This window comes from Lipotes vexillifer, unplaced genomic scaffold (assembly GCF_000442215.2).
Source record: "Lipotes vexillifer unplaced genomic scaffold, Lipotes_vexillifer_v1.1 scaffold168, whole genome shotgun sequence".
Taxonomy (NCBI): domain Eukaryota; kingdom Metazoa; phylum Chordata; class Mammalia; order Artiodactyla; family Lipotidae; genus Lipotes; species Lipotes vexillifer.
This window is the reverse complement of record NW_006773947.1, coordinates 1,895,849-1,907,587: the sequence shown is the minus strand read 5'-3', so window position 1 is coordinate 1,907,587 and position 11,739 is coordinate 1,895,849. Positions and strand designations below refer to the sequence as shown.

The 11,739-nt window shown below is 40.9% G+C and overlaps 1 protein-coding gene across 1 annotated transcript in view; it reads left to right on the top strand.

Annotated features, from left to right (window-relative positions):
- The window catches only part of LAMA3 (laminin subunit alpha 3), a 246,918-nt gene that overhangs the window by 42,073 nt on the left and 193,106 nt on the right, over positions 1-11,739 (top strand). The gene's annotated exons all lie outside the window — the stretch shown is intronic.

Below are 11,739 nucleotides of genomic sequence, written 5' to 3'. Positions count from 1 at the left end.
CCCGTGCCCTGCCCCACGCGTCCCTGTAGCAGATTATTCCTGCTGCAGTTCGTGAGTGGGCGGGATAATCACGCTCACATCCTGTATTTACAGGCCATGTGCACTTGAGCCAGGAGTATTTATTTAACTACTCCCGGGTTGGGTGTATTAAAGGAAAAGTACAGTGTTCCAGGAAGCATCAAACACAGATATCTCACTGAAGGGGGGAAAGCTGCATTGAGACCTACAGTTTCTACAGGAATCAGCAGGCTCCAGGGGGCCAGGATGAGGCTTCAGTTGGGTCACACGGAGTTGAGGTGGTGGTGAGGTATCTCAAGTGGAGATGAACTAGGCTGTTGGGTCTGAAGTTTATGTGAGAAGTCTGTGCTACAGGTATAAATCGGGAGTCCGTGGTGTAAGATGGAAATAGCGTGGAGTGAGGTGAGAGAAGGCTGAGAACTGAACTCTGGGTGAACTAGAGGAGAGGTGAGGAAGGGGGACACTCCACCCTTTGCTGAAGCGTGGCTGCATCGGGAAGAAGGAGGTAGGTGGGCCTAGAGGAGGGTTTGGATGGAAGGAGGGGAATTTTCTTGACTTCGGATGGAAGAGTCAGTTGAAAGCTGATGGCTGGAGGGTATTATGCTTAGTGAGATAAGTCAGACAGAGAAAGACAAATACTATATGTTTTCACTAATAGTTGGAGTCTAAAAAGTGAAACGAGTGAATATAATAAAATAGAAACAGATTCACATATACAGAGAATAAACTAGTGGTTACCGTTGGGAAGGGGGTGGGGTAGGGGCAAGATAGGAAAAGGGGACTAAGAGGTACAAACTACCGGGTATAAAATAAATAACAATCAAAGGTGTAAGGTGCAACATAGGGAATATAGTCAATATTTTATAATAACTTTATAAGGAATATAATCTATAAAAGTATTGGATCATTGTGTTGTACACCTGAAACTAATAGAATATTGTAAGTCAACTGTACTTTAATTACAAAATAAATACCTAAGGTAAAAGCTGATGGGAAGGATCCAAGAGAAGGCAGGAGGGGAATGAGATCCAGAGCGCAGAGGGAGGAGGCTCCTGTTCCATTGGTCCAGAGGGAAGGGAGGAGGATGTGCAGATGCAGAAGTGCTCATGGATTTGGGATGGAAAGGCAAGGGATTCCTTTTCGATAGTTCTAATTTTACTGGTGAAAGAGAAAAAGTCACCTTTGAGGGTGGATGGAGAGGACGTGGGGTAGTGGGTGAGGGTCTAAGGATCGTAGAGAATCAAGTTCAGGAAATGGGCAGAAGCAAAGGAGGCAGCACAGTCAGAATCACAGGTCCCTCTGCGAGGACAGAGCTGTGGCTGAATGCTGGTTGCTGCAGCTGGTGATGACACAGTCAGCCCACAGACTCAGTATGTCCCTGCTGGGGTCAACCACTGTCCCCAGAAGCCAGAGGGGGCTGCCATATTTGTTGCTTCTAGAAACAATTCTTCAGTATCCCTGCCTTTTTGTATCACTTGCTCTAGATGCGAAATCTCGGAAGGAGACATCCAATTCACTGAGCCTGGGTCAGGTACCCGTGCTGCCTTACCTGCCAGGAGAGCTGGAAAAACTGGCATTTTCAGCTTCTAAAGGTGGAGGTGCAGCAGGATTCATAAGGTGGGAAGGGCATTTGGATCCTCAAAAGTCCAACCTACAAAAGACAAAACCTCCAACAGGGCCCTTTCTCCAGCCTCCTCACCCAGAACTGGCAGTGATCTTTTTCAGGGTGGAGGTTGATGCCTCTTCAGGTGCATGGTCTCTCTCCTTATTTGGGTTTGTTATTGTGACAACCAATAAAATTCCCCAGATGGTGATACCATCCATTTGGAGAACTGCCACGCTAGGGGATTTAGTGTTCAGAAAGTAAGGACAGCTTTTGGCCAAAGGACGAATATTTAATCTATAGTCTGGCTGATTTGAAACCACACTTCAGCCTAAACCTCATTCCAAAAAAAAGAAGCTGACTACTAAAAATGAATATGCTGAGTCAATTTAAGTGACCAGCATTATGCTTTACAGATATGCACAGCTATTGTCAAAAAGGTCTCCGAAGTGCCCTGCCATTAATAAGAGCAATGGAAACACAGCCAAAAGGAAAATTTTAGCTTTAGGTAACACTCAGATTTAGCCATGGATGCTAAATCTCAGGAAAGATGTCACAGGGAGAAAGGAAGAGATGTGACTGAAATTAGGAAAGGGCCATTATGAGTGCAGGCTAGAAATGAGAATACCCTTTAGGGAGAAAGATATTGGCCAGGAGGAGCACTGGAACATTATGAAGGATGTGGACTCATTTATGAAGAACGATGAGAAATAACATCAGTTAGAATCTGATTTAGGGTAAATCATCATTGAGCAAATACTTTGCTGAACTTTATCACAGTGTGAGTCACCTGTAGAAATCAATATATTTTTTAGGAGTTGTTGAGTTAAAAAAATTTAGGTAGATTAAAGGAGGAATTAGATAACTTGGTTTGCTCGTTATGAAAGTTGAGTTAGTTAAATCTCTTTGCCTTGGAAGAACAAGATTATCATTTCCCTTGTCCTGTGTAGTTTGTCAGACAAATTCTTAGGCTGTTTATCAGTTCAGTGAGTGAACTAAATGTCATACTCAATTTTATTATAAACTAGAAAAAAAAAAAAAGCGTGAATGAGGGAAAGTGAGTTTTATAGGGAGAATCAGGTCCTGGACAAAAAAAATTCCCTGACAGTTGAGTGTAGCTATAAAGCGTTGGATAAAATATTAGACTTCACTGTGAAATTGAGCTCAGTTCTTGGATTCCAGTGGACTTCAACTTATTTAAAATCACCACCAAATCTATCTGTAAGTTGTTAGTTGTGGATAAAATGCTCTTGAGGTACATATGTTAGTTTCAAGCTCTGCCCTTTGAGTCTACTTGGGGAATAATAACGTCCACAAGGACTGAAAACCGTGCTATATGTCTTCAATCTCTTTTTTCCTCCAGAGTTAAGAATTTATCAGTCATAAAATACAGATGCAAATGTTTCACCTTCTCCTTGTCTTTTGATTTTTTTCTTGAAATCTTCCATTAAAAAATAGCGGGCTTGTCATTTTCCAAGTTATAGGAGTGATCCAACACTTTAGACTCGATTTTGGTTCAGGATTTTTATTTCTCAGGTTATTGTAGTTATTTTTAATGAGGAAGTGAGATACTTTAATTCTCTTCCCCTTTCCAGTTCCTACCCTAATCCTTGCCTCCTGCTGACTTGAATCTTAATTCATTAAAAAGAACCTAGGGAGATGTGGTGTTGGTATTTAAATTCTGGGCAGGCTGTCATGTGGGATAAATGGTAGAAATCTGTGCTACCCCAAAGGGTAGGTGGGGGAAGTATGAGGAAAAGTTTTCAGGACAGCGAGGAAACATGTAGTGGCCAGAACTTAGCAATGCAGTGGGTCTCCTTTCCTCTCAAAAGGAGATTCTAGCGTGAAGGTTCTTACCCTGGGTGAGAGATTGACCTGGGACCTCTTGAGTCCCTTCCTGTATGTTTCTGGAATGATCGACCTTCCCTCAACGGTGAGCAGGTGCTTTTGGGAAACAGTAAGAGGACCTGAAGGACACAGTGACTTTCCTCCTAAGCATTCTCTTTTCGATGGTGCCAAGTTCTGGGTTTTATAGGACAGGGTGATGATAAACCCGAAAGAAAGAAGTGCCCTCGCCAAGCCATTGGCCGATGTGCTCTTTGCACCAGGATTAAAAGGATCCTTTTTCAGGCCAGCTGAGTCATATTTTCATCACTGGCCTTGATCATTTAATGAGGATTGCACTTCATTTTATAAGAAGTTTTCAAACAAGTTTACTAAAATGGAGTTTAATTCCACTTGACCTGCATATTTCCTTCTCAATTAAAAAGTTTCTATAGGGACTTCCCTGGCGGTGCAGTGGTTAAGACTCTGCGCTCCCAATGCGGGGGGCCCGGGTTCAATCCCTGGTCAGGGAACTAGATCCCACATGCATGCTGCAACTAAGAGTTCGCATGCCACAACTAAGGAGCCAGCCTGCAACTAAGACCCAGTGCAACCAAATAAATATTTTTAAAAGTTTTTATAAAATTAGCTCATTAGATAAGTTTTTCAAATGTGCATCAGCCTTGAAGGAACTATAACTGTTTGATTCTGTGTCTTGGGACTTATTTTTCTTAACTCTTATTTGTATTTTTACATGGATAGTAGGAACGTTTGTAATTTAGTTAATAAAAATAAGTGTTTCAAAATGTCTCTCCATGGGTTACTTATTAATGACAAAGGTAGAAAGATAACTTTGTAAAGGGGAAATCTGGTGTACATCTTCTCAAGCAAGTGATCGAACACAGCATCACTGATAACAGGACAACCTGGCATCCCGTGCTCCCTGGCGTGATGCCGTGAGAAGAGGATGTCCCATGGGTAGTAATCCCGCCAAAATGTTTACCCTGAATCAGATGATGAGAAAATAATCAAACACAATCAGATGGGGGAACATTCTGTTATGGAAAGATGCCAATGTCAGGAAAGAAAAATCGTGGGAGGACTGCTCTAGATTAAAGGAGACAAGAGACTTGGCAAGTAAATGCTATATATAATCCTTGATTGCATCCCGGATTGGAAAAATGCAATGGGCGGTATTAAGAGAATCAAGGTAATTCTAATATGTACAGTGTGTTATATAAGATTTTTGTATGAGTGGTAAAAGTTCCTAGGCATCAAAATGTTGAGTTTATGTAGAAGAAATGTCCATGTTCTTGGGAGGTACATGGTGAGATATTTAGGGCTGAAGCATAATGATGTCTGAAACTTGCTTTCAAAGGTTAAAAAAAGGTGTGTGTGTGTTGTGTAGACAGAGAGAGAGAGAGAGAAAGTACGAATGTGGCAAAATGTTAACATTTGGTGAATCTAAGCGAAAAGTGTAGGGATATTCATTGTACTGTTCTTTGAGCTTTCCTATAGGCTTGAAAATTATGCAAAATAAAAAGTTGGAAGAAGCAAATCCGGAAACACTGCATTGTGGAACAGTATGTTTATCAAATTATAAGGCTATGATAATAGATTTATTTCACATTATAACTTAGACTCTTTTGGAGGAGAGAGTGCTGTTTAGTTGAGTAAGAAGCTAATTTTGGATGTGACTTTAAATACATGTGCATAATATTTTGCAGTTTCACATGTCCCATTTATTAAATTTCATTGCAATTCAATGACATTTATTAAACACCTACTCTGAGGAAACAGGAGTGATTGAGACACAAAGGTGTCAGTCTAGTGGAAGTGACATATGAAAACACATATATGCCACAGAGCATAGTAAGTGCTCTTTTAGATGGAGGATGTAAGATCTGTATGAAGTGGGTATTACTGTCCCTCACCTATGTACTTAAATATCTTTTTTGATTGTTTTATGTTATTATTTTATGGACAAGGAAATAAAGTCGCAAAATGCTTCAGTGATAGACGAGTCACATGGCTGGTGGGTGGCAGAGCAAAGATTTGCCACCAGGAGTTGATTCTCCTCTGCCATTAGCAGTTCACTGCCGAGCATGGCACCCAACGGTGCTAACTCGTGCCCACTTCCCAAACTCGGTGGTGACTGCACAACTTTAATATTCATCCATTCATTCATGGCATTTATTGAACAGCTACTACCTGCATCTGGGAAGGCCATGGAATGAAATAGATGCTAGGCTGTAGGAGTTGGAATCTCAGAGGCTTCAGCATGACAAGCATGAGGAACAGAAAGGGCTGGCTCGTCTCACCTGCTCCCCCTGAAGGCTTTTGAAGTCAAAGTGCCTCTTGCTGCACCTTTTATGACTATTATTTGCTTCATTAAAACATTATTTAAAAGACTACTTTGTACCTCCATCTAAATGCTCATCAGCAAAGGTCAAGCCACCTTTAGCTTGTTTCAGAAGCATGTGGAGAGAGGATGAAAACTCAGTCCTTCTCGGTCACTTTTCCCTCCTTACCTTAACTCCCAAACGTTATTTCTCCGAAAATGCACAACTTGGCCTTTGCTTTTCTGCTTCTAGTGACTCCACTGCCTGGTGCTTTCTTGTTTCGTAAAGGGCCCTCATTTACACCCATGCGTCTCAAGTGTCACTCAGGCGTGCTTTGAAGTATGTTGAGTGATCAAAGAGCAAACATAAGTAACCGATAACAGGGGTTTAACAGAAGGAGCCATTTAGAAGGCACAGCATTTAAAATTATCAAGTAGAAGAGAATAACTCCATACCTGTTGGTTTAACATGCATGAACCCCCAGTGAACCCACTCTGGAGGCCGCCTCTCAGCACCAATTTGAATCTATACATCGAGGGGAGATTGGCTGCAGAGCTGGAGTGCTTGGCAAGAAGCCACTGCAAGTTGCACCACAGTGGTAGGGAGAGAGAAACAGTCTGTCAGTGCAGATGGGCTCAGCAAGAATGGAAGGCAGCCTCGCGGTGTCAGGGCACATAATCCTGTGCTGAGGAATCTCAGAATCAAGTTCGTAAGATGAAAATGGGAGGGAAGCATTTTGGAGTGGAAAGCCCTGTCTGGTAGGTGCTGGAAGATGAGTTGGTGGAATCCCAGAGCTTATTAAATTAGGTCCGGGTGGCAGGTTTATGTAACATGCAGAGGGGACACACTGTGGCATGCCTCCCCTTGCAGCTAGATGTGGGATTTTTTAACTGATGTGCTGCCTTTAAAGGGATCACATGTTATCTCAGACAGGATGAAACAAAACAAAGAGAGGTTCCCTCTGAGCTACCAAGGCTATTTCATCTATGCGGATTTGTACTAGCAGAAAGTGCAGCTTTAGAAACCAACGCGCTCAAATAACCATCGAGATGTATTATCACATAGCTCCCTACCTCTGGGCTCCCTGTAACGGACTTTTAGCATATTTGGAAATAATGATGTTTAGAACTTCTTTGACAGTTATTTTCCCCAGGATGAAACAGGTTAAATATTAAGTATCTATCAGGTTCAGTGGCATTGCTAATGATCAGTGAGTAGAATATACAAAGGTGGTGGACTTTTACACCTGCAAGATGTGGACACATTATTTCACCTCTCGAAGTCACACATTCCTCATCTGTAAAGTGGAGTTAATAAAATCCCACTTTCATTCTGAGAATGTTTCTGAGGTGCTTGACATAGTACCTAGAACATAGTAACCATTAGGTCACACACTATTAAATAAATAGGGTTTTTAGGGGACATGCTATGATTATAGGATTTTGATGGAAGAGATTAAGAATGTTTTAAATGATTCCTGTATCCAAAAATGTTTCATTTGTATTCTCTCTTACATATCTAAAAGCAGTCTTATTTTGATGTGGTCTAAGAGAGATGTGCAGTCTTTTGGGAAATATATTTCTTCTGATTTTCTAAACTGGGAGTTCTTGGATTTCCTATGAACTCCTTCACTATGTAATAATGGTACGTGTATTCTGGAAATTATTTCTCCTTCCTTTAGGTATTGCTTTATGGTTTTCAGAGTACCTTACAATTCCTAACTAGCTTTTTTTTTTTTTTTTAGCATCTTTATTGGTGTATAATTGCTTTACAGTGTTGTGTTAGTTTCTGCTGTATAACAAAGTGAATCAGCTATACGTATACATATATCCCCATATCCCCTCCCTCTCACGTCTCCCTCCCACCCTCCTTACCCCACCCCTCTAGGTGGTCACAAAGCACCGAGCTGACCTCCCTGTGCTATGCAGCTGCTTCCCACTAGCTATCTATTTTACATTTAGTAGTGTATATATGTCCATGCCACTCTCTCGCTTTGTCCCAGCTTACCCGTCTTTATTCCTGTTTTACCCCTAGGTTCTTCATAACATTTTTTTTTTCTTAAATTCCATATATATGTGTTAGCATACGGTATTTGTCCTTCTCTTTCTGACTTACTTCACTCTGTATGACAGACTCTAGATCTATCCACCTCATTACAAATAGCTCAATTTCGTTTCTTTTTATGGCTGAGTAATATTCCATTGTATATATGTGCCACATCTTCTTTATCCATTCATCCGACGGCGGGCACTTAGGTTGTTTCCATCTCCGGGCTATTGTAAATAGAGCTGCAATGAACATTTTGGTACATGACTCTTTCTGAATTCTGGTTTCCTCAGGGTATATACCTAGTAGTGGGATTGCTGGGTCATATGGTAGTTCTATTTGTAGTTTTTTAAGGAACCTCCATACTGTTCTCCACAGTGGCTTTATCAATTTACATTCCCACCAGCAGTGCAAGAGTGTTCCCTTTTCTCTACACCCTCTCCAGCATTTATTGTTTGTAGATTTTTTGATGATGGCCATTCTGACCGGTGTGAGGTGATACCTCATTGTGGTTTTGATTTGCATTTCTCTAATGATTAGTGATGTTGAGCATTCTTTCATGTGTTTGTTGGCAATCTGTATATCTTCTCTGGAGAAATGTCTTTTTAGGTCTTCTGCCCATTTTTGGATTGGGTTGTGCAGTTTTTTGATATTGAGCTGCATGAGCTGCTTGTATATTTTGGAGATTAATCCTTTGTCAGTTGCTTCATTTGCAAATATTTTCTCCCATTCTGAGGGTTTTCTTTTCGTCTTGTTTATGGTTTCCTTTGCTGTGCAAAAGCTTTGAAGTTTCATTAGGTCCCATTTGTTTATTTTTGTTTTTATTTCCATTTCTCTAGGAGGTGGGTCAAAAAGGATCTTGCTGTGATTTATGTCATAGAGTGTTCCGCCTATGTTTTCCTCTAAGAGTTTTATAGTGTCTGCTCTTACACTTAGATCTTTAATCCATTCTGAGTTTATTTTTGTGTATGGTGCTAGGAAGTGTTCTAATTTCATTCTTTTACATGTAGCTGTCCAGTTTTCTCAGTACCACTTACTGAAGAGGCTGTCTTTTCTCCATTGTATATTCTTGCCTCCTTTATCAAAGATAAGGTGACCATAGGTGCGTGGGTTTATCTCTGGGCTTTCTATCCTTTTCCATTGATCTATATTTCTGTTTCTGTGCCAGTACCATAATGTCTTGGTTACTGTAGCTTTGTAGTACAGTCTGAAGTCAGGGAGCCTGATTCCTCCAGCTCCATTTTTCTTTCTCAAGATTGCTTTGGCTATTTGGGGGCTTTTGTGTTTCCATACAAATTGTGAAATTTTTTGTTCTAGTTCTGTGAAAAGTGCCATTGGTAGTTTGATAGGGATGCATTGACTCTTTAGATTGTGTTGGGTAGTACAGTCATTTTTACAACTTTGATTCTTCCAATCCAAGAACATGGTATATCTCTCCATCTGTTTGTATCATCTTTAATTTCTCATCAGTGTTTTCCATACAAATTGTGAAATTTTTTGTTCTAGTTCTGTGAAAAGTGCCATTGGTAGTTTGATAGGGATGCATTGACTCTTTAGATTGTGTTGGGTAGTACAGTCATTTTTACAACGTTGATTCTTCCAATCCAAGAACATGGTATATCTCTCCATCTGTTTGTATCATCTTTAATTTCTTTCATCAGTGTCTTATAGTTTTCTGCATACAGGTCTTTTGTCTACTTAGGTAAGTTTATTCCTAGGTATTTTATTCTCTTTGTTGCAGTGGTAAATGGGAGTGTTTCCTTAATTTGTCTTTCAAATTTTTTGTCATTAGTATATAGGAATGCAAGAGATTTCTGTACATTAATTTTGTATCCTGCTACTTTACATGAGGTTGGATCATTTTTTTCCAAGGATGGGTAGACAATCTGAGAGCATTAATCTGAACCCAGGGAAGCAGATTTTTCAAGATCGAAGAGCAAGTGTTTGAGACAAAACTGGCTGAACTTAGGGTTTTCAGTAATTGGTGTGACAATTCTTCCTTCCACAGAGAAGTAAGCAAAGGGGCTTCTTAAAGCAAAGGATAATCTCTGTGACCAAGATCAGTGGTTCTCAAAGTACGGTTGAGAACCCATGGGGTTCCCAAGACCTTTCAGGAGGTCCACAAGCTCTTAGGTCCTTTTTCCTATTACAGATCTATGGGAGGCCAGATTTTCTTCAAATACTTCAAACAAAACAATGTATTACAACAAACTGAAGAAGTGGCTATGGGAATCCAGCTGTTTTCTATGAAGGCAGACATTGAAAGCGATTTTAAAAATGTAAATCAAAGCCACTCTTCTCACTATAATTTTTGTGTTTTGGAAAATATAGTATTTTTTTCATAAAATATGGTATTTATGTTAACATGTAATGGTTTATTATTTTAAATGAATTTGTAATATGTATTTTAAAAATTTCTCAGCCTTAATTTTTAATATGGTATTTCTTATTAATTAATAGACATAGCCCACGTAAAGAAAAGCTTTTGAAAGTCCTCCATAATTTTTAAAAATGTAAAGGTATCTTGAGACTAAAATTTGAGAACCATTGCCCTAGAGATTTTGGCTTCTAGTGTCGAGTTGGGAACATTCACAATCAATTAGTAGCTCTGAGACTTTAAAAAATATATATGGGGGCTTCCCTGGTGGCGCAGTGGTTGAGAGTCAGCCTGCCGATGCAAGGGACATGGGTTCGTGCCCCGGTCCGGGAAGATCCCATATGCCGTGGAGCGGCTGGGCCCGTGAGCCATGGCCGCTGACCCTGGGCGTCCGGAGCCTATGCTCCGCAACGGGAGAGGCCACAACAGTGAGAGACCCACGTACCGCAAAAGAAAAAAAAAAAAATCCCACTCAGAAAAGAAGAAGTAAAGCTGTCACTGTTGGCAGATGACATGATACTATAAATACAGAATCCTAAAAATGCCACCAGAATACTACTAGAGCTAATCAATGAATCTGGTAAAGATATATATATATATATATATATGACTCTTACCATACTATTGTATGTGAAAAATATACAGATGAAAATCCCTTATTTTTTTTTCCCTAAGAAATAAAAGGATCCCACAGGGTCTGAGTACTGCCTCTCTCTCTAACTCGATGAGCTCATTGTTCAAATGGCTCTACTGGGCTAGTTAATAAGGTGGCAGAGTCTTCTTCTGAAAGTCACTGTGGAATCTCTTCCTTGGGGTTGGGGAGTGGGGGTGGGGTGGGGATTAATCCCCAGTTCTTAACATGTTAGCAGATTTGTTTTACACCCATGTTCATTGTCATGAACAATGAGCTCATACTAGGCACTTTGCTAAGCATATAGACTCTCAGGGTTCACAAGTCAAGCCAGATATAAGTTTTGAGGGAAGCGGGTGGGAGTGGACTGCAGGGACTCCTGGGGTCCATCATGGAGGCATACTGGGATTCAAGAGTGGGAGGATGAAGAAACTGGACCAAAGCCGTACTTCATCTCTCCCATACGTTTGCGTTGTCCTGGCCGTGGGCAAAGCGTGATGAGGATGAACAAGAAAATCAGTAAGAGGGAGAGAAATCAGGAGAAGAGAGGGTGAGTGGAGATGGCACAGGAGAAGGAGGTGCTGCACTCTACCAAGCAGCCGCTCAGGTCTCAGTTCTGCAGCCGTGAGCTCTCCGAGATCTGGAACCAGGGCTGTGTCACTCGCGGGAGACGCTCAGGGCTGTACTACCGGCTCTTGCTCCTGGAAGAGCTTAGCCCACGATGATTGTTGTTTGACATCAGACTTCCCTGAATGTACAGACTTGAAGGTGCTGTGTAGGCTGGTTGAAATTCAAGGGAATAATGATTAGGATGTGACAAAGATTCATGTATAGATTCGGTGGAAAGAGAAAAAATGATGATTTTGGTTTTGAGCATGATAAGCTTGAGAGGCTGCAT